A 22,945-nucleotide genomic window follows, 5' to 3' on the forward strand; every position below is an offset into this window, starting at 1 on the left:
TAGTTAAAAATAAAGGCGAGTGCACAGCTTTTGCCTGCAGTCGGCAAGCTGCAAAAAAGCGCTTTTTCTTCTTGTAGTTAAAAACAAACGAATGTGTAAAGAAGAATCTTTCCTTCCGAAAGCTAGAGAGCGTGGGCGGCGTTTCGTGAACAGCGACGGTAAGGTGATGGGTCAAAAAACACTTCTTCTTTTTCAATGCGCCTCTGTTGCAGTTTTCGACTGCGGAGCAGCTTCGCGGAGCTCCGTCATTTCTTTCGCGCTTGTCAAGCGTGACTCGCATTGTGCCACACTTATAAGTTCACCACTGGTAGTCGCTCGAGTTACCAGGGCACCCGCCTAGAATCGCAGAAATATTTCCTGAAACTAACTGAGCAGGGAGAAGGAGTGATAAACAGGGTGCTCCGAATTATTCGATTTAGATATTTCCTTTACATGCTGTCCGGATACTTCGGTGTGGTCTGTGCGGGTGCTTTGCATGGCCCGGCGTTCATTTTTTAGGCGATAGAGTGCAATTAAACAACGATCAGTTAAAAAAAATAAATAATCACCTTTTTAACTTTTTGGTTCCGGGCACAAGATTACATCCATAAACTGAAGGACGTCAAGGTCGAAAGCGAGCCCACTTTTAAAATTTTTGATTCGGCATTGTGGTTCAAGATATCGAATGGGAAAAAAAGATGTCCTTGCAAAATCAGCTTTTTCATGCTCAACACTGATAATGTCGTCGTTGCGCGATGTGTCATCGCGGAAAAAATGTCAAAATTTTCTTTGTCATAAAACGCATCAACATCATCAGCATTCCTTGCATTCATAATTTGAGGTTGAGATTTATTTTCGTTCAAAAATGAAAGAGGGAACTGCGACAAAAGGCGGTAAAGCCTGACGAAGTCACAGTTCCCCAAAACAGTTTATACAGCAGTGAGCAACAGAGAAATAACAAATATTAACATAGAATGATAGCGAACAAAATGCATTGCATCAAACGACAGTATCACCGTAAAAAAAATTACTTTTGATACAAAGACAGTGCATCATAAATCAAATCAAAGGCAGTGTATAAACATGGCATGAAGTCACTAAAGAAAACACACACAAACACCATGACACGAAAATAAGAGATGCTACGCTAAGTAAAAACTGAAATTAAATTGAGTCAGTGCTGATTAGTAACCTTTTGATGTCTTTTTAAATGTGTTCTTCTAGAGATCAAACATGACACTTAAAGATGGGTTATTGAGAACGACTGGAATCTGGTAATCAAGCTTTTGTTTGCCGTAATTTGTCCTTGCTTTAGGGAGCAAGTTTCTGTGCTGCCGAAGGGGGTATTTAGAAGGAGGGCGGTTTGGAGCAATAGAATAATTGAGTGATACAATTAGGTGAATGGTCAAGTTAACGAGTTTTCATGTGATTGCTTTTGTTGTTGTAATTATTCGTTAATAACGAAAATAAAACAAAATAAAAGAAAAAGATGTGTGCAAGTCCGAGCCAACTCCCGTCTGCTATCTTAAGCACCTGAACCACAGCCGGCGGAAATAAAAGGGGCGGCGTAGAAGATGGCTATGCGAATTGCATAGTGGAGGTATAGTAAGAAGGAATGGGAGGCGAGAATATATGTACAATTATATACAAGGCCACATTAATACTAATAAAAAGAAGGAAAAAGGTAAAACCGCTCTTGCTCTGGTGTCCGGGCGCTGTTCTGCATCGCACGCCAAGCGTCCACTGTCACTATATATAATACATATATGCGCACACTGTTAACACAGGCAGAGCATGATTCACGATCGCTATCTCGAACCACAATGTAGAATTAGCAATATTAGGAGCGTGGCTTGCCTCCGATGTTGTCAGGCTTCAGTTTCAGTTTCAGGAAATCTTGTCTTGAATGCTAAAACCAGAAACTAAGACGTTTATTAATTTTAGTCAGTTGGTTGTCCTTTCAGTGCACTCTGTCCTGTAAATAGCTTGCCACTAGGGCACTGCCGTAGCCGTTAGCGACTATATGCAAGGAATTGCGCTTGCGCTTACAGCACGTAGGCAGGTAGCGCCCGACTTCGACGTTTGCAGTAACAGTGTACGGTAGGGCTATATACAAAACCTCTGTTGTGTTCTGGTAGTCCCTGTGCGGGTAGCTATGGCAGTAACGACTGTTTAAAAGAAGAAAACTCTGTTTAGGTAGTTGAGGAGTTACAAGATACCATATATGTCCAAGGTCCTTGCTCCGTTGTTTTCGGCCTTGGTGTTGGAGTTGCCTTTGTTATAAGGCAGAGAGACATGTATTCTTCCTGATTTTGGGAATTAACCTATTTTACTCTCAGCAAACAATAAAATATATAAGAATGAGGGCAGATTATCAAAAAAACCTTACATGTTGGGTAGTTTGACGTGCGGGGAACCGTATACATTGCTTGGTGTGCATGTCGCAATTTAGAAAATGTGCCAAATCGAGGGTGGTGCATTCGTGTTTGCGTTAAGCTCTGAGTTTGTTTAAAAAAAGCCTCACCTATGTAGTTTCCGCGTCATTCAAGTTCGTCATATTCTCAGTACACACGTGTCACTCGCGTTGTCGTGTTTTGTGCTGAGCTGCTGAGCGTGCTGAGCTGAGCTGGACCAGTTGGCATACGACTGAATGCTAAAAGCAACATAAAAGGGAGTCAAGAACACAAAGCAACACAGCAAAGCCGCTGTTTGTGCTCCGTTTCAGGAGGGCTGTTCACATTAATTCGTCGATCTAATGGCTCTGCACGTCTTCTTATGGAGGCTACAGGCAACGACATTCTAGGCTGGCGCCAAAAGTCATGCATCGCTCGGCCTTTAATCAAATGGTACCTCGTTAATTTTGCGAGAAGCACATGTTATTTTGCTCAACGTGGCTCTGCGTCTGAATAAAAAGATTGAGAGATAATTAATAATCACGCGTGATGTAATTCTGGGAAGCGAAGTTGTAGTCACTCACGAAATCGGGAACTGAAGTTGACCTTTCAGGTCTCTTACGGCTTTCTTGTTTATATGAGCGATCTTGGAGTACTTATCAATTGTGTTCAAAGTGATAACGTAACGTTCGGCAATACGAAACTAGCATATTTTCTGTGGTTCGACTAAGGAAGTCAGGAGTCGTTTCGACGCGCAATTCGAGCAGATTCCAGGCCACCGAGTCCCTTTCTTTCGCGATAATTGTTGCGTGTTGCCAGTCTGAGGTGTGAGTGTCAATATAGACGTGCTCGGAAACCGGGCCTGCCGGATATTTTTTTTTAATGCGACAGTAATTTGGTTGTCGACTCCCCATAAAATTTCCGGCTTCTCTGTGAAGAAATTAGCTGAATGGCCGACAGAGGTCACGTGACCTTGTGACGTGATCACATCTTGCCCACCGTGGCAGGTTGTAGCCTTCTCACCGGATTGTGAGCAAACTGCCCACCCTTGCCAAAGCCAAATTCAATGCAGTCGCCGCCTGCCCACCTTGGCTCTGCGCATGAGCCTTACAGGAGCTCGGGAAGAGCAACCTGAGACTCACAAGACCCACCGGTGGCTGTGTTTGAAACAGCCGCCTGCTGGTGCTGTGGCACATCTCTTAACCACTTTTCCACTGCGCCAGTAGTGGCGAGGACTACCCGCGGTCTATGAATCATATTAACAGGGTCGGCACGTCATCAGCACCACGTGACCAAATAAAACCTTATCGAAGAAACACAACAGATCTTCCGGTTGTAATTTGGGGCCTCAGAACAGAAATTCTTGTAGTTAGAACAGGATTTTCTGTAGTATTGAGCAGTCTCCTCTCGTAACCACAAAGCCAGTTATGTTGCAACAACAGACAGCTTCCCAATATTACAGAAAAATCTGTTGTAACGGCAGGACGACAATAATTTTTCTATTTCTGGACCGGCTCTCTCAAATTTTTATATGGGAAGGGCGCCATCAAATTTGAAAATCAGAGGATCCCCAAAATTTGAATGTTGGCCCACTCCCCAATATTTCTAAGGACCGCCAAAATTTTTGAAGTAGGCCAACGCCCGAAAAAAGCATAAGGTGGGCTATTGGGTGGATTGAGGTGGATTAGTGAGTCGGACTAGTATAATCGAATATGGTAATCTAATGGAAGGTATTCGAACATTCTAGGTGGTGACCCATGCATACCATTTAAGGGCACTGGAACCGGTTACAATTGGAGCGCCTCAAGGGGCGTTGTATACAACGTCACAAAAACTTCGGTAGCGTAGAACTGGAGCGAAAGTTTCCCTCTGTTCTTGCGTGTAATAATGCGCCGTAAAAGAAATAGCCTTCGTTTTTCGTGTACTGAAATCAAACACTCTCAGATCTCGGTATTCGCTCTATTTCGCACCAAGCTACACTAACGCCAACAAGAGACCCGTTGTGTCCGTGCTGATGACACTTGCCAAACGCGTTTGGTTAGACAATGAAGAGAAGGAAAAAACAAATTATTACTGTACACCCAGAAGAGTGAGCGAATTGCTAACCCTAAGCATGCCACTGGAAGACCCGTAAGCAGAATTTTTCATCTCAGTGCCCCAAGTAGCCGAACTTTTTGTTATCGTGCAGTAAATTGATACGCAAGAGGTGTCAGTGAGGTCACTGCGAGATTTTTGCTGACTGCGACCTCGTTTCGTCGCGTGCCATTAAGCATGCTTCGCAACAGGCTGGTAAACGTGAATGACGAGCTTTCAGGCCTAAATTTCCTTGACTTTGTATGCAAGATCTCGTGCGGCGACTGCAATCGCATTTATTGTGGCGAAATGGGAAAGAACTGAAGTACTCCAGCATGATTCAGGAAGCAAGAAATACGAAGCAGACACGGTCACTGAGCACGTCCATCTTGACTACCACACTTCAGACTGGGACACCGCAGTGGTATCGCGAAAGAGAGACACGCTCGCCAGTCTTCTGCTGAGATAACTCCTCCATGGCACAGAAGAATCCTGACACCCTTAACATAAGAGCGGGAAACATAATATTCAACTGTTGCGGGGCATTGCGTCATCCATCCATCTGTACGTTGAAACTATGTCCAGAGCATCTTATGGGCACAAGGAACCCGCCATGATTCCGGAACGTCATCTTCATCTATTGATTTGGCCAGTGACTGCAATGCAGTTTCCTATTGTGTGTCCTCGCCATATAAAACTGCCTCGAACCGTTTTCCGCAGGGTGAGCTGCCTCTCTTACGGTTTAAGGGGGTCTCCTGGGGAAGATGAAACGGGAGTGAGGCACTGAAGCACTGGAATCAGACCAGGCGATAGGGGCAGAACGAGAACAGATACCCCGTCGCCCGAAGCTCTTTGCCTGTGCTATTCACACTGCGTGCGCTCTCGCCTCCACCACGCCCTGCGGGTAGCGCGACTTCATACCGCGTGCCAGTCGCTGGGTGTCCGCGAATGCGTTTCGGCGCGCGCCTTTTCGCCGGCCGCTTCCGGGCCGTAGCGGCGGCCAGAGGGCGGGGAAGAGCCACCTGCCTTGTGGGTCGGAGAAGGTTGGCACTCGGTCCCACCGGGGGAATTAGAGTCCGTCAACCGAGCCCCTAAGCCTAGTCGCTTGGGCAGCCGTGTCGCGCTGTGGGTACTTACGACTTTGCCGAGTGCGCTGCGTTGTTGCTGTGAGCTCTTGTCCCCGAAGACGGCATGCGGGAGTGAGGGCAGAGCCGCCGTCTGAGTTCCCGGCCTAGCTGCGGGAAACCAAGAGGTGGCCGTACCGGGGCCTTCTACCACTCCAGAACTTTCGGCCTCTAATGGCAATCAGCCCATGCTGATTAATGCTTTGAGCGGCTAACCCTTTCCGGCCAAGCGAATCCTGTTGGAATCACCAACTTTAAAGGACAGCAGTCTTGACGTTGGGACGAAAGTTCAGCTGCTTTTGCAGCATTTAACTTTCTGTCTACATATAATAGCAACCCTTCGACTCGCAGGCAAATGCTGCTGCGTGGGAAGGGAGTATTGAAGGTGCTTGCGCTCTTCTGCCGCAACCGATGGATACCGCTTCCGCCGTTTGACCATGTGCACGAAAAGAAACGGTGCTTGTGTCTCACTGAATTACGAGGGCTAAGGGCTCGCAAATACCAATTATTCCAAATGGAATCAATGGAAGATGGAGGCCCTGAAGTAGAATGTGCCCCGCGGCCATGATTGAGTTCCTGTGATAGCTTGTTTTTTTTTTATTCATAACGGCGGCGAAGGAGCACAAACACAAGAGAAGAAACACGCAAACACACGGACGAACGCTGCACTCAGACCTGCTTTTAATGGAAATAGATTTTGCGTAAATAAAGGCTCTACGCGTCTGCGCACTACAGAGAGGATAAAAAAACATCCACGTGTTACGGTAACATCACAAAGACATCGTATCGAACGCTGCACTCAGACCTGCTTTTAATGGAAATAGATTTTGCGTAAATAAAGGCTCTACGCGTCTGCGCACTACAGAGAGGATAAAAAAACATCCACGTGTTACGGTAACATCACAAAGACATCGTATCTTATAGCCGCGAAAAGGTCGAACTCCGAAGTATACATAAAAATCGAATCATCACTAATACAGCAATCAGCTCTTTTCTTTATATGATAGGCTTCCAGGAGAATTCTAGTGCCTAGAATTCTAGGCCGGTTCCAGGTAGCAGAAGTGCGTCGTGTTACAATTACGCAGGCAGCATATTTTCCCACTGTCCTCGCACTTCAGGTCTTCGCATGACTTCCGGTCAGGCTGGTAACGGCTGCAGTCTTCATTGTCCCGCACAACATGGCAGGTCTTGGTCACGATAATTTCCGCTGTGGCTGCACGGGAGAATGTAAGAAAGTGTCATAATTCATTTCCATTACATCAACATTTTACGCGCAAAACAAAAAATAAAGAATTAAAGAATGAATCGCGAATGCGAAATCAAAAGCAGTTCTTTTCACCAATGCTTCCGACTATGTTTTACAATATTCTTAACAATGATTTTCAACATGCACCTTCGTTATATTCGAAGCTCAAGTTCTTTATTGCCGAATTTCACTCTCAGGTCCCAAATTTTCTCACCAACCTGTACATCACGAAACGTCGATTGGTTTGGTACCACCCGAATCCCTCTGCGACCACTGGTTCGCCAGCCACGGCATGCCGAAAGTCGCCCCTATTACGGTTTGGTGGACCAAAGATCATCGGTACGAATACCTCACACATACCAGGCTCAACTCCACTAATAACTTATGCATCGAAATGTGTCCATTCGTTTGCCGCCACTCCGAACTCTGCGCCACACGGGTGGGCCACAATTTTACCAGCAGTGGTGACCCCAAGTGGCACCAGTCTCGGCACCCGCTCAGGTGGTACATATGTAGCAGAACTCTTTCATTCTCCTTGACATCAACAGCAAGTAAGAAAGCCAGTAATAGGGGTAAGTCGGCCGTCGTGCCGGCCCAACGACTGCGCGCGCGCGATCACATGAAAGGGGGGGGGGGGGGGGTCACGATTTGCACGATTTTGCTGCAATTTGATCACGTGACCGGCCGCCATCTAGAACTCTCGGATGGGCAAGGCAGAGAGAGAAAAAATCAGGGGGCACTTTGTTGACCTAAAGTGCGGTGTTGCTGCTTGCGTCGCTGATGTGTGGCTAAGATGTTGAGTACAAAATTGTTCGTGAATCTTTAATGCTGGAGACCCTGGAGGGCGTTTGGGAGGCATCTGTCCGATTCGATGCCTTTCTGCAGACACTCTCTATATAGTGTCCTAGACAAGGAGAACTACGTATGAGTTGGCAGGAAGTAGCTTAGTCGTTACAATAAAGAAAAAAAAAAGTAGCGCAGTCGATAGCACGCTGGGCTGCGGAACGTAAGGATGGTGGTCCGAATCCCATCGGGCACAAAGGTTTTTTTTATTATCGAGTTGAAGAGCGTAACGGACGGACGGTCGGACGGACGCTAGCATGAGCCATTAAAGGTTTTCGCCTTAAAAAATCAGCCGACGGTGAGGCAATGATCGAATACCGAGCGTAACACACCTAACATAGGTCGCCGGCGCACACACACACACTCCCCCCCCCCCCCCCCCCTCCCCCCCTGTCCCAACTCACAGCGCGCTTTCCCACCGCCTTATGTTGTTGAAGTGCAGTTTTTACATGTTCTAGGAGAGTTTCTCACCGCATTTGCTGCAGATATTCAAGGCCACGTTCAAGAGGAAGCCGAAAGCAGCGAAGGCAAGTACGGTACCGGGCTTCATGATGCAGGAGTGGGGTAGCAAAATCTGCGCCAGAAAGGGACAAGTTTGTTTCTGCAGAAGGATAGGGCAACAGGTCCCTCATGCTTACCATATAACGATGTCATAAAATTAATATGCAGTATTCGAGCCAGGAGCGAGTTTTTAATACACACTCGCTAGCGAGGCGTCCTTCTGTTACTTCCGGTCTAACTAATGCCCTTATTGCGAATTTTTTGCGTAACAGATAACGAGACAGTCTTATTTTTTGCGTTACCAACCTTCACATTCATGTTCAAGTATCTAAATGTGGGCCTTAAACAGGACCGGTACATAAAAAAATGCATAAAAAACTACATAAAAACTCGCCCATGAGTGTGAACTCAGCTCGCTGAGACTTCCAGCACTAGGATGTTACTGTGTAATACGTGGCCATTTGTACAGAGTCTAGAAATGTGCGCAAGTGGAGGTAGAACCAGCGTTAAATACTTCTTGTAGTGATAAAACCAGCCTGCATTTTTCGTACCTTCACTGTAACTAACTACGCTTTGCCGTTGCTGCTTTCAGCAACCGAAGGCTTGCAAGGCAATCTCCGTGGGTCATTTACATGTACTGCTGGCGTTCTAAGGTGCAGGATTAGCCGAAGCACGTACGATACACCGATCGTTCACAGTTTTTAGGCCGTCCATGAAAACAAGAAAAGCATGGGCTGGCTAGTAACTGGGAAAAAGGCTAGAAATAAAGTAAATGTAGAGAATAAGCGGGCGAAGACCGCATATTATTAAAAGATATTTGTAGGTATTAATAAACAATGTCCTCGTGTGGCATGGATAACTATGAATAATATGCGACGTGATCGACGTAATGGTTCTCGTTTAATTCCAAGAACAATACCCGTAAATAACTGTGAACTGAAAGGTTGCGAATTAAGTGAACACTCGAACCACTACTTTATAAATGTTGCAGCCCCGACTTGTACTCCGTTACAGTTGCCGAAGCTTATAACAGGACTCCTGCAGTGGAAAATAAATATACAACCCATTCATGGGCGTAATAAACAGTAGACCAGTATATACTGAATATTACAAATTAAGCCTATTAAAAGCATATTAGCATTCCTAACGTATTCCTTTGCTCATATTTTCAATCTGGTATTAAAATGCGAGAGCATCAGTAACATATAAACGTGAAGATCACAGTTATGCGTCCAATTACGGACTAATTTTAGTACTTCAGGTATACTTCAAGTGACTAGAAAAGCTAATCTTTTCTCTCATTTCAAAGTTTTATGACAAGAAAAGTGCTTTAACAGACTCAGGATATGACTTCAAGAAAGGTTGGTCTACTCAGGCTGCCTTGCTGGCCTTAAAACTAAAGTTCTAGTAAATACTGGCGCTAATCTTTTGGCACCAGGCATTTGTATTGATTTCAGTGGAGATTTCGACTGCACTGATTCTAATATTGTTATTAATAAACTTTCATTGTCCGAGATCTAGTAGAACACTTTTAGCTTTGCTTCAATCCTACTCGGAAAATAGGTATCACTGTGGGCAATACCCAAAGGTGATCCCTCTTACTAATCACACAAACAAACAAACCAACAAAAAAGTGTTTTCGGTCGGAATCTATTTAATACTTATTGGATAATATTGTCAACATTCCCACCTTAGTCCAATTCGTGATCTATGCTGACGATAGTACCTTACTCATTTCTAGGAATAACATCAAACATCTAGTATTAACGTTCAGAGATATTCTTACTAAACGGTTGAAATGGGCCACAGCATATCAAATCAAGATAAGCCCAATTAAATGCAAAGGTAATATCTTTCGTGTCAAGAATAAAGTAGTTCCTGGCAGTAGTCACTCATTTCTGAAGGCCAGCGCATCGAAATAGTTAGCTAACGTAATATTCTCGGTGTGCACTGTTCTGCTTACCTTAATTGGGAAGCTCAAAAATGCTGTATTTTAAAATGGTCCTGCTGTTCCTGGTGTAATCTTACGTTGCCGTACATTGCATCCCATAAGTGCTAAACTACAAATATATTGTCCTATGTTCCTTAAATATAAATATATTGTACTGTTTCTTCTTTCCCACGTTAAATACTGTACTACCTAATGCCTAAAACTAATGCAAAATAAAACAAATATGAACAAGCTTTTGGTCTTGCAAAAGCAGGTTATTCGACTCGACTCATTGTAAACTTTCAACTAACGTCGAGTTCTACAATAACAATGCTTAAAATAATCTGTGTATAATATCTATGAATATCATTTGTTGTAAATAATGATCTATAAGCAAGCAATGAAAAGCGAAGAAGAGAACTTAAATGCCAACAAAAAATACAAATACAATAGCTCTTGGAGAACCAATAAAACTGAGGTTGATTAGCACCTCTAAAGGACAGTTTTCTCGCCTTAAAAATTGAAATTAGCCTGCGCTTATATTGAGCTTCCTCGGACTGAGGTCTCTATTTTGTGTTTGTGTTTGACAATTGTAATTGACAATTGCTTTTGAGGGAAGGAAACAGCGCAGTATCTGCCTCACATATCTCGATGGACACCCAAACTGCGAGATAAAGAATAAATAAAGCAGGGAATGAAAGAAGACAGAAACAAAGGGCGTATTTCACTTGTCTCATTTGCGTTTCATTTGTTGCAGATTTGCAGACCTTTCTTCAACAGGTATTAGTAATTTCGTGGCACAACTTGCATCACTTAGCTATCGCACTGGAAATGTCGACACTTAATGTACTGATACGTGGTTTGTACTGTAGTTTAGAACTGGTACAAACTTCAGTCATAATGTACCTTTTTTAACAAATTAAATATTTCTGCTGGTTTAGTCTATAGCAGTCGAGAACTTAATTTGTGCAACTTGTATGTATTCTTCCTTTCTGTACTTCAATTATTTATCAAGTCTTTACAAACTCTTGTCATGTTTCAAAACTGTTTTTTCTTTATTTCATTATTGAGAAACATTTTATGTACTCCTTTTTTGTGTTTGCAAATGATGTATGCTTTGTTTAAAACAGTGATGTATACTTTACTATTTTTCACGATGATTTATATTGTGTTTTCAGCTGTAACTTAATGCAAAAGCTTTCAAGGCCTTCGACAATATGTTTTGTGCAGCTTTTAGCTCAGGTACTTATCTACCTCCTGCGAAGTAAAATTTGATTTGATTTTGATTTATTCTCGAACGAATTTGATGTGCTCCAATTGGCACTCGATAACTCAATAGCAGATAAGCGCAAGCACAGCGGTAAATTTTTGTGCAAGGCGGTGAAGCATGGCGCCATGCCGTATTTGAAGTTGAGTGCGAGTAACTATTGCTAGGTGTTGGACAAACGTTGGTAAACTTGGCGAACAGTGAGGAAGCTATGAGCTTCAAACTAGTCTTTTTTAGCTTGGAATCTGCTTCCACTCTAATAGTTAATGTCGAAATGAAGAAAACGAACAAGAGAAAAATATTGTCTGCTGCTAGCCTTCTATTAAGGCCTGTTTTCTTTCTCTCTCATAGAGCGCCTTTTTTAGGAGTTACTATTCATGCCAACCTAATTTCAATGATCATGTCTCTTAGTTAGCTAAGTTTCTTACTGTATAAGAGCAGTTATTAAGGCGCTCTTTTATTTTGACACCGACACCCTCATTTTATTATATTTGCGTTTTTTTTTTGTTTTGGACAGGTCTAATAACACGCACCTAACACCTTTTAAAATATAGCAGCAACAAGGCATTCTCATAATTTCCTTGTGCCGTGGCAGTTCCCATCAGCGGCATTGGTCACTACGTTTCAGATCATGCCGATACCATAACTTTGTGTCTGCAACCAGGGCATCATGTCCTTTAACATATATTATAGTAACCGTACCTTAGATTACTTCCTTTTGATATGATTTCTAGCAAGAACGTTAGAGCGTTTCAAATTACCATCGCCGCTCTCTCCAGGCAATGCCCACTAAGTATGACCAGCAATCACTGGAATTTTTCAATTTCGTTTCGGAATTCAGTAGACATTAATACATCAAGCATTTCAAATCACTTTGTTTCTTCAGTTTTAGGTGAGCAAATTAGGTGAACACTTCATCAAATTTGGTGAACATTTCCTCAAATTTAGGTGAACATTTCCACAAATTCATCGGATGTATTTTTCTAGTTCTCAGATATGTACAGGCAACCTCAATATGATAGGAAACACCTTCAGCCAATCATCTGTGCGTAAGTATGAGCGTAAGACACATTTTTTTGTTCTAAACAGTTTTCCTTAAGACAGATAATATCTATGAAACAATTTTCACCTTAGAGTACAAGCAACAACGGCGCTCGTTTTCTTTTTTTGTGTGCTAGCAGACTGGTTTCTTTCATACTGCAGGGAGCTGTGTGTACATATTTTTACAGAGAGCTAGAGCTGTCCTGGGTTTTCTGTCGTGCTAGTGGTATGTCGTAGTCGCCGACGTAACCGGCAGGTGCGTTGCAATAGGAACCACTCGGTGGACGGCTACAGTGCAAGGAGGAAAGTATGACGTGAGCGGAGAAGTGCGTAACCGGTGAGTGGTTACCACAGGAACCATCTGGATGGTGGTTGCCGTGGAAGGAGGTAGGTATCGTCAAAGTGGAGGAATCCACAACCGGAGGATGGTTGCTGTGGACGGAGGAAGGTATGGCGAGAGCGTAAGATGGCGCAGCCAGGCGGTGGTTGCCACAGAAACCATCCGGAGGGCAGTTACCCTGGAAGGACTAGGAGGGTTACCAGGGAAGGAGGCTTTATGGCGAGAGCGTAGGAAGGCGTAACTGGAGGGGGGCTACCACGGGAACCGTCCGGAAGGGGGTTACCCTGGAAGGAGGTGGGTATGGCGCGAGCGAAGGAATTCTCAATCGGAGGATGATTAGCGTGGAAGCAGAAGGGCAAGGCGCAGCGTGAGAAAGCGCAGCCAGTAGGTGGTTGCCACGGGATGGGGTGGTTTGCAGCTGGTGCAAAACGCGCCTCCCAACGAGAGGATCATCGACGGCGCTTCGCTTCTAGAGCGGCAGACTGGAGAGCAGACCTAGACGAAAAAGGACCATGTGTGGAAAACTGAAAAGAGCGCCCTAGAACTGCACAGATGTCAGGTCGCTCTCGTATTCTCTACAGAAACATATCGCAAAATATAAATATCTCAACAACAGTAGCTGAATCTCGCGTTTACCAGTGGCAACCGTCCTGTGAATTTTTTTGTGCAGTCGAATTCTTACCTGTTTTTTTTTTTTGCACATGATCAGCTTTCTTTGCACCTTCTTGCAAGAAAGCTTCGATTGTGTTCATGCATGTATCGCTTTTTTTGCTTCCCTCTCTGCGGTGATATTTTTCCTTGATGTATTTTGTGCACGCGCATCCATGTATTTCCATGGCTTTCTACGTACCGTCATCTTCGACTCTGACGTCACATCGCACTGGCAATTTAAGCGGCTGTCTCAGCGACAGACCATTTAGTTGGCACGGGAGCATCATTTGGAACACCATGGCTCATGCAGCGTATCTTTCCGCTTCGCAGGTGTGTAAAAAATTTTCGCTTTGCACTAAGAGAAGTGACGACCCGTTCTTGCTTTTGCTCTCGTGCCAACGAGTGCTTTGTGAAATTGTCAGCGATTGTTTCTCCATGGCTATGCTCATATTGCGCTCCAGTGACGCGGAAACTAATCCGGGGCCTACCCCACGTAATACCGAGGCATTACTTGAACTGCAACATCTGCCCGCCAATCCTTTGGAGCAGATGGAAGTTCTTTTTCGGCTGTTAAAGGACCTCCAGGCACGATCTGTAGAATCTGCTAAGGGCAGGCCGAGTTAGTTAACTATGTCAAGGCTATTAAGGCTGGTCAGAAGAACATTGAGACCAAAATCGAGGCAATCCAGAATAGATTAGACAGCGTTGAAGAAAAAAAACACAAAGGTATTAGACCATCTTGATGATAAAATTGCCGGAATTCAAGTGACTGCGCAAGTCCCAACAAATTGGCTCGACTCTTTACAACTGAGCGTTGACGAACTTGAGGACAGATCACGACGCAACAACCTCATTTTTCACGGTATCCCTGACTCTCGCGAATCATGGGAACAGTCAGAGTCGAATGTAATGGACGCACTCACCGAAATCTTCGACAGCCTGCCCGACACTGAAATAGAACGTGCTCATCGCATTGGACACTACAGGCCCGATAAGTGTCGCCCAATTGTTGTTAAGTTCACCAGCACGAAAACAAAAGATAACATACCTTCCGCGCGAGCAAAACTGAAAGAAAATGATGTGTCTGTTTCCGAAGATTTTTCGCCCGTCACACGCCACTAATTGAGTACGCTAAAAGCCAGCCCCAACCATGTCCTTTCCAGTTAAGATACACAAAACTAATCATGAATAAAAAAAGTTCCTCTATGACCCGGAAACAGACACCGTCAGCGCAAATGCCCCGTACAAACCACGAGATGGCGGCCAGCAAGTTCATTCTGAACACGGCTCAAGTTAAGAAAACGCTAGAGGAATGCGCATCCGATGTATCAGTTTTCTTTACTAATATTCGAAGCATTATGAATAGGCGTGCTTCCTTAACAGCTGTCTGAGAGACTTGCAATATTGATATTTCAGTGCATACTGAAGCGTGGCTGCATTCCCAGGTTCAATATCATGAGGGTTTTCAAACTGCTCATCATTTTTCACTCTATCGTTGTGACCGAACAATGCGACAGGGAGGCGGCGTGCTCTTAGCCATTTCAAAAGATTTCCCATCCCAATGTATTCACGTGCCTACTGGCCTTGAAACGATTTGGGCCGTCGTTCAACTAAACCATCAGAAGATAATCATTGGTGTTTGTTACCACCCCCCCCCCTCCCATATCATTCAGCATGATGCCATTAACATCGGTACAAGGCGTCATCCCACATTACCTTTATTTCTGTCTGGCGATTTTAATCTACCGAATATAGTATGAAGCACTGAATATCCAACATTACAGCTTTTTTCGTCATTAGCCAATCATTTCCTAGATATGTGCTCTGTTTTATCGTTTTCACAACTTGTTACTAGACCTAGAAGAATTATGGAATCCGTTGCAAACACACTTGACCTTGTATTAATATCGCGGCCGGATCTTGTTTCCGACATCACGTACTTACCTGGCTTAAGCGACCACTCGGTACTTCCATTCAACTTGAATATCTTGCGACCAAAAACCGTTAAAAAATTCAAACCGTTCCGAAATTACGGAAAGCAAATTTTGAAGCCTTTAACCCTCAATAATCCACCTATCCTGACGTTTTTAACAGACGTTGAATGTTGCAGTGTTCAGTCCCACTGGGATATGTTTGCTTCTATTTTTGCTGAACTTACAAACAAATACATCCCACTTCATACCCTCGCATCTAACCATAACGCTCCGTGGTACAAGATCTGTCTCAAGCGCTTGTCTAATAAAAAAAGCCTCCATAAATGAGCCAAAAGTTCTTCTAACATAACGAAGTGGACTAAATACAAACTGGCAGCCCACGACTATGCAGCTGCACTTAAACAAGCCAAGAATAACTTTCTTCTTAATACCTTGCCATCCATGCTTAAAACCAACATCAAAAAATTCTGGCGTGTCATTAACCCCAGAGCTGATTACATGGTAACCCTGATGGGAGATAGGGCCTTCGGTTTTGTTCACCTTTGAACTTCCTGCTTTATATTCTCGCCATGTTATTACACTGTACGAGAAATCCAGAAAATTTTAAGTTTAATCTGAACCAGGTAAGGTTACTATTTTTCCATGCAGCATGGAACATCTTGCGAGTCGGAGTTCCCGGTTGCCTCAGGAAATAAATCAACAGCATAGCGACGCTGGAGCTGTCGGCATTCCTGGAAAATGCATAAGAAGTGCGTGTTCAGTGTTCTGTTGATGGCGATAGTAGTAAACTGTGAGCGAATAGCTTTACTTAAAGAAAAAGCAAAGTTCTTGTGGAAAGTGCAGTGACTATGTATTTATACTCTGGATTCTTTCTACCGCAGTGTGAAACTGGAGGGCAGTATCCAGGGAAAATTTTATCGTAGGAGTTTCTTGAAAAAGTGCTGTAATAGCCCACTGGCTGGTGTTTACAAGTATTCAATGTATCTGTTTACTTGCAGCAGTGTATCCTCTTCGGAGTTTGCCGTCTGGCAACCACGGCCAACCTCCGCAGCCAAAGCGGGACAAATGAGTCTACGTTGTTCCCCTACTTCAATGCTGCGTTCTTTTTTTGTTTGGTAAAGAGAGATATAATCTTCTTGCAATTTAAAGTAACAGTTGATTTTCTGTTATACTTTTATTAACTGCATCTTATTCGGCCATTCCGCTTTGTCATAAGCGACCGCACCTTTCAGTGAACTGATGTAAACCTCGTGTTCCTGCTGAGCAAGCAGTAGCTGTTTTGCTGAGTAACTGAGTACACTTATTCTATTGGAGGCTTTTCTTGGGTCAGCATTGTTTTTGTTCTGCGAATTCACTCAAACGTGCCACTGCTGCTTCTTCGAAATAACATCCTTTACTACATATTATTATAGCACTCTTTATTCACCAAGTTAGCCCTTTGCAACTAGAGAGGATAGGGATTATAGCTTAAATTTATGCTCACATTTTTTCCATTTTCAGTTTGGTTTATGGGTTTCGAGTATGCTGCAGTACGGAGAACATTGCTGATTTGCGGTGATTAATTCATTCACGAGACGCACCGGCTTTGTTGTAAATAAAGTTCATAAAGAACGTAAACCAGATCTTCCTTAAATTTTGCACAGATCATGGTTCTGCCGATGGTAGTGTCAGAATACTGTCGTTGGCGAATCCAGCTCTTCGGAAATTATGAAGTCAGCTGTTTCATTTTTTTTTTGTACGGTGAAGACGAAAGTAATGACTTGAAAGTAGACGTTGTAAACCCCTAGCAAACTTGTGCTCCTTGTCACCTTCCCGTTAGTGTTAAGAGACCAAGGAAGGAAAGGCGCCTGCTAAGCGGCAAGGTAAATAAAATAAAGCGCTAAAGGAACCATATGCGCAAAGCTAACATCATACTTTTAAAAGAGGAGGAGGTTGATTAGTCGAAAAGCCGTCCAAACATTAAAACGGACTGACTGGAGCAAATGATATCACGATAAGTGAAACAATGCATGAAAGCGAAATGCAAATTATTCAATGAAGAAATCCAGCGAAGCGCGGTCGTATGCACCGAAGCATTTGACGTTTAATCGTACGTGCAGAGTCTATCTAGATTGACTCTCAGTTCCTCCAACTACGATGCGATGTCGTGGATTATTCCGTCTCAGCGCTTCTTGGGCAAAAGGCGATGTCTTTTTATGTTTGCTTTCTGTGTCAGTAATTCCTTCTCTAACGTAGTTTGAATCTCTTCAGTGTATCGGGTGTTTCCTTTACAAAACTGGAAGAGTGCGCAGCGTCCACCTGTTTAGCTACGTCAGGTGTCTGTTCAAGCTTGTGCTTCCCTGCAATACTGATGGCCTAAAGAACGAAATTATGTTATACAGTGGCTTTTAGACCTCCGGGTTTTAGTGCTTCCTTTACTATCGAAAGCAATTTTATTTCATTCAACGGACGTCGGATCCTGCAACGCGGCTATTTTTGGCAACGCAATGGGTTCGGGCTAGTTGGTAATCCATGCTTGACACAAAGCGCACAGGAAACACAGGGACGAATGAAGCGCTTGTCTCTCGGCTTCACACTTCTATGTGTTTTTGCGCGCTTCGTGTCAAGCTATGACTTCTGAGGATAATAGTTTGGCTCCGGTTACACATGAAGATGTTTGCATTTCACTTCTTCCTTTATTGGCTTCATGTTTTTCTTTTCTTTTTCGCGAAGAGTAAGTAGCGAGCGAGGCATGCCACTTTGCTGACGTCTGGTCCAGTCTCATGAACGTTCACTACTGCAACGGAACGAATTTCTTCCCCTCCGGTTTACTGCTTTTGATCTCTGTAGTGATCAAGGATTTCTTCGTGTGTTCTCCTTACTATGAGCGTTTTCGTCTCCAAAACGGAAGAGGGAAGCAGGCTGAGGTGTACGGAGTGAAGAAAATTTAGAATCTAAACATGTTATTAACTTTTGTCCGTGGTGAAAGTCGAAAACGTTGTTAGGTTGCTATCCGCCGAGTCAAGGCCGACGGCAAGCTGTGAACCGAAGCGTTAGAAACTTTCCTGCCCATTTTGATTGTTTGGCGGCTCATTTAAATCAGGCAGAATTCTATTTTTCCGAACGGCACGAGCCATGCGCTCATCAAATACGGATCAGTAGAAACTCACGGAAGCAGGCCAGGCATGGCATTTCGTTTCCCCTCCCCCTTTTCCTTCGAAACTAATTAAGAATACATTACACCATCCAAACGCACGTATCGTTCACTACATCGTTCTAACCTTTGAAGCCCGGTGTGCCGCACATCACGAGCCACCTTTGTTTTTCAATTCCTTAACGAAAAAACGTCCGCCACTAGATGCCTCATAGGTTAAGTGTACGTCTGAAAAATTAAATTTCATTACTTTAAAATAAAAACGCTTCCCCTTTTGCCAGCTATTTTTTATATCGAATAAATTTCGTGCTCTGCAATTCACTACACCCTTAAAGGAATAACTTGCGTGATTCAACTGCCCTATGAGGAACTTGCGCTGAAGTTTGCGGTGCCGATTGCAGCGCCATGATGCACTGCCTAGCGAGAAGAGCAAGCAGTTTTGCGTAGTACTCTTAGTACTTTTCCGCGCCACCTTCAGGCGCTTATTGGCGTGAGCATCCGCGCTCTGACGAAGGCGCACGTGCCGTGCGTCAGCTATCTGGGCTACGCCGAGAGAAGCTGGGCAATGAATGCTGTCAGCCAAACACGGGTATCCAATAGCGCAGAATGTGTTCTCGCGTTTGCAGCGGCCCAAGCGGCTGACCAAAGCAGTTTTGAGTTACCGAATGGAACAAGTGCAGCGACACCTTGGCAGCGCAGGTTCCCCATTCACACTGCTGCTTTTACGGACGTCCACTACCACGAACTTTTAAAGCACCACTGGTTGAGTAATTCTAGCTAAATTGAATTGTTACCAAGGCCATACTTGTAACGACAGCAAACGATGGAGCTCCTTACATGAGCGGAAAATTGCAAGGCAGGCGTCAGTTTAATAAATTGAATGAGAATGAAGAAATTCGAAAAGCTCGAGGTAGTGGTTCTAGATAATGGATATGTATTTTCTAACATGCTTGCTGCCAGTACCATGCCATACTAATAAAGAAGCATGGCCAAATCGTGAAATTGACTAACCTTAAATGACGAACTCTTCTCTGTGGAAATGAACGCTGCTGAATGATGGAAGCAGAAACACTACCGCCGCAAGGTACAAAGTACAACCAGGGTCCCTGTTAGCGTCGCCTTATATTGTGGTCGAACTTCTAAAAGCGCCACGCAGGAGACAGCGCGCACGTGCCAACTGATACGGTTGATCATGAAGATAGTGTCGGTGCTGAGGCAGCTCCCGTGTCAGCGATGGCTCGCCAGTAGGGAAACCCTCTTTGGCAGGGACATCTGCCTGTGCGAAGCACGCCACTGAACGCGCCGCCCAAGCTTCGCTGCGCCAGCATAGTGAGAAGTAGGGCACAGAGCACAAACGAATATGAAAGGGATGTATCCCGTTCCGAAATCATCCGCCTGGGGGCAGAAAAGTGCGAGTTAGGCATCTTTTTGTTTTGTTTATTTCATAGTTAGCCCTCACTCAAACCGCGGCGCTTTCCCCCCTGGGGCTTTCCTGTGATTTTAATCTTACGATGCGCATCGTCAGCGGCACGTTGTTATCTGGTTAGAACGAAACACGATCATGCGAGCTCCCAGCTGCGGATTGCATGCTGCGCAGTCTCCTGATAGCCGCTGAGCGTTATCAGCGAATTTAAGAGCTCGAGTTTCGGGATTCGCATACAAGTATTTAGGGCATGTCCATCCAAGGCTGCATACTTTAGGCGCCGGTCTACGGAAACCGGCTAGAACATACATTAACGCGCTGTGAATTCTGCCTCCTGGCTGCTTCAGTTCATGCGTGTTCCCTTGTCTGTGATGACAGTGCCTATCAGTAGGGGTTGGAGTTTTCAGTTACCCCCCCTCCCCCTTCCCCCCCCCCCCGTAAAAAATAAAGGTGGAAAACGTATGCCAAATCCTAGTATTGAAATTTGGTTTTGACCGATGAAGATTACTACTATTGAGATTTCGGCCACAGCTATCTGGCTATTGAGCACGAGTTACAAACGGTCATAAGACGTATTTAACAAAGTGTGAAAGCCAGGGGCGCGGTGAGACAACAGAACTGTTGGATGAAGTAGCGCAGTTTGACGTTTTTACGCACTGCCACACTACTTGACAAAGACGCCGAGCGCCCATCGAGAGGCTCCACCACATGGTGAGGCCTTGTGCAATATACACGGACAGCGACTTCACCTCACCAATTTCATCGCCTTATTGGAGTGCCTACTTGGCTAAGAGGCTTTTTTTCAGGGCATGAAGGAAGCTGAGAAAGTCTGTAATCGTTGCAAGCCACCGCCAAGGCAGACCCATGCACAAGAGTCTCCAAAAAGTGTCATGTTCTGGCTTCCGCGACGGGTCAGAGGCCCTTTCATCGCCGTCGTCGGGATGCGGACTTAGTAATCCCAGACACTCTGCCTCGTTCTCTGTTGCGGCTGCGGTCACTGTTTATTTATTTCCGATACGGAGTTTTTTTCTTGTGAAGCATTTGCTGCTATTTTAAATCGTTCCATTACTGAAGGAGTGAGCAGTGCGTAGTGAGCAAGAAATATCCTTTGACTTTTTCCCCCACAGCCAGATAACGTCGTTCGAACAAGAAGGCGACTGGATAGAAAGGCCTGGTTCCGCCTACCTAAGTGAAGCAAGTGAATGTGTGTTTTCCTCTGCCTGTCGCTTTCGCTTTTTTATTTAATTTTTCAATTATTTTTCAAAATGAACCTCTATTTCCTGTTTCGTTATAAATGGCCAGATTACTGAACTTATTCATTCTTACTTTTGTTACGGCAGTAGTGTTCAGTACGCCGACCATTGTTCTGTACAGTACAATTTGTTCGTTAATCATGTACTGGTACATTAACTGCTCGCTAGAAAACAAGCTATGATAAAGTACACATGAATTTTCAGTGCACATGGCTACCGCGTATATGACCGAAAAACACTGCTAATTCTTCTATGGCAAATAATATTCGCCGATAAAATCGAGATTTGCGTTCTGAAATAAAGACGCATAAATTTCACCGAATATTTGACAAATAAAACACCAGGGCACTGATTTCTATTATGTGTTTGCAATGCAATAGGTTTCGAAGCTGTTGATGATTTCGCCGGAAGTGACTGGTCACAGTGGTGGGGATTGTGAGACCCAGGTAGCTCTTCCCGTACACCACCTGCCATGGTTGGCACGGAGAGGCTTCACACAGACGAACCTGATCTCGTGACGTCACTCCCTCCAGCCAATGGGCATTCTTCGGCTATTCTGTGCTATTATATAAAAACCGAAGAGTCCAACCCCTACCTATCAGAAGAGTTATAAACTTGGAGCGCAACACCAGACGAGGACCGTGAAATAGACGAGAGACGCACAAGAGTTTATTCCTTCTAAAGGACACGGGATTTGTATATTAAAACAAAAAAAGTACCCCTCATGTATCGCTCGTCTTTTTCACCGTCCTCGTCTGGTGTTGCGCTTCAAGTTGATATCATGTCTCACCAACACGCCCAAATAACCACTTTGCTATCAGAAGAGGGCGCAGCATTCACCGAGTGGTGCTTGTTGGGCAAGAAAGATAAATTCAAAGGTAGTACTTGTTTTCTTTTGAAAGAAACGGGTTTAGAAAAAGTGGGGAAAAACATCAAGCTTGGTATGTGGCACCAGAAACTCCTCCCCCCCTCCCCCCCCCCCCCCCCAATGTCCCCCTTTTGGTTTGAAGAGGACGCGCTTAGCATTCATTCTTCAGTGAAATCATCTATCCACACATCCCGGGCCGCGGTGATCTTGTTTCGTTTCTGCGCAATAGTACACCGTACGTAAGCGTCGTAACGGCCATGTGAAGCTACAGTCGTACCATCTCTTTTTTATGCAAAATGTATTGATCAACTTCTAAGCGCATTCCCATTTTCATATTTTTGTGAAGCTGAAGCATCTTTCAGCGAGCATCTTTTATGGGGCTGTTCATGTAAACGCTCAGAGAAGGCCTCTGTGCTCACTGTTATTAGTCAAAACAATTTTATGATCTTTCTCTCCTCTAAATAACAAAGACAGAAAAATTATATTGCAAGGTTGTATTGTATCCGGGCATTGTATTGCCTTCAAGGACCGCTTGTCGTTTTGAAAATGAAATTTTCCGAATCGCTCGCACATGCGCTACACGTAACACGTGCAGTATTGCATGACCAAGCAGGATGGCACAAAACTAAGATAGCTTGCTTTGGTGCTTCGTCAGTGGTCACTCCGGCTGAGGAGCTTTGTTGCATTTTTTTAAATTTCTGTCAACCAGACCTGTTGTGTAAGGCGCGAATCGATTCAGGCTGTGATAGTATGCAAGTAAAAAACAATATCCTAATAACCTTCATTGTACTTTGACCTTAAAATGGCATCGCAGAATTCAGAGCAGACTCCTGGTCCTCTGTACTATGCTGCCTTATCGGTGTCCATGCACTCCTACTCCATTACTCCACCTCAAACAGGGCTAGTGAAGGCTATCGAAATGTCTGCTCAGTCCGTGCTTACGATT

General features: G+C 44.4%; 1 long non-coding RNA gene across 1 annotated transcript; it reads right to left on the reverse strand.

Annotated features, from left to right (window-relative positions):
• Positions 1-6,362: 6,362 nt before the first annotated feature.
• Positions 6,363-19,760, reverse strand: LOC144096764 (uncharacterized). Its single transcript, XR_013306849.1, has 3 exons — positions 19,467-19,760; positions 8,130-8,232; positions 6,363-6,782 (listed from the first exon to the last, which is right to left on the reverse strand). It is a non-coding gene; the product is annotated as an uncharacterized LOC144096764 (long non-coding RNA).
• Positions 19,761-22,945: the final 3,185 nt, after the last annotated feature.

Source organism: Amblyomma americanum, chromosome 1, assembly GCF_052857255.1.
Source record: "Amblyomma americanum isolate KBUSLIRL-KWMA chromosome 1, ASM5285725v1, whole genome shotgun sequence".
NCBI lineage: Eukaryota > Metazoa > Arthropoda > Arachnida > Ixodida > Ixodidae > Amblyomma > Amblyomma americanum.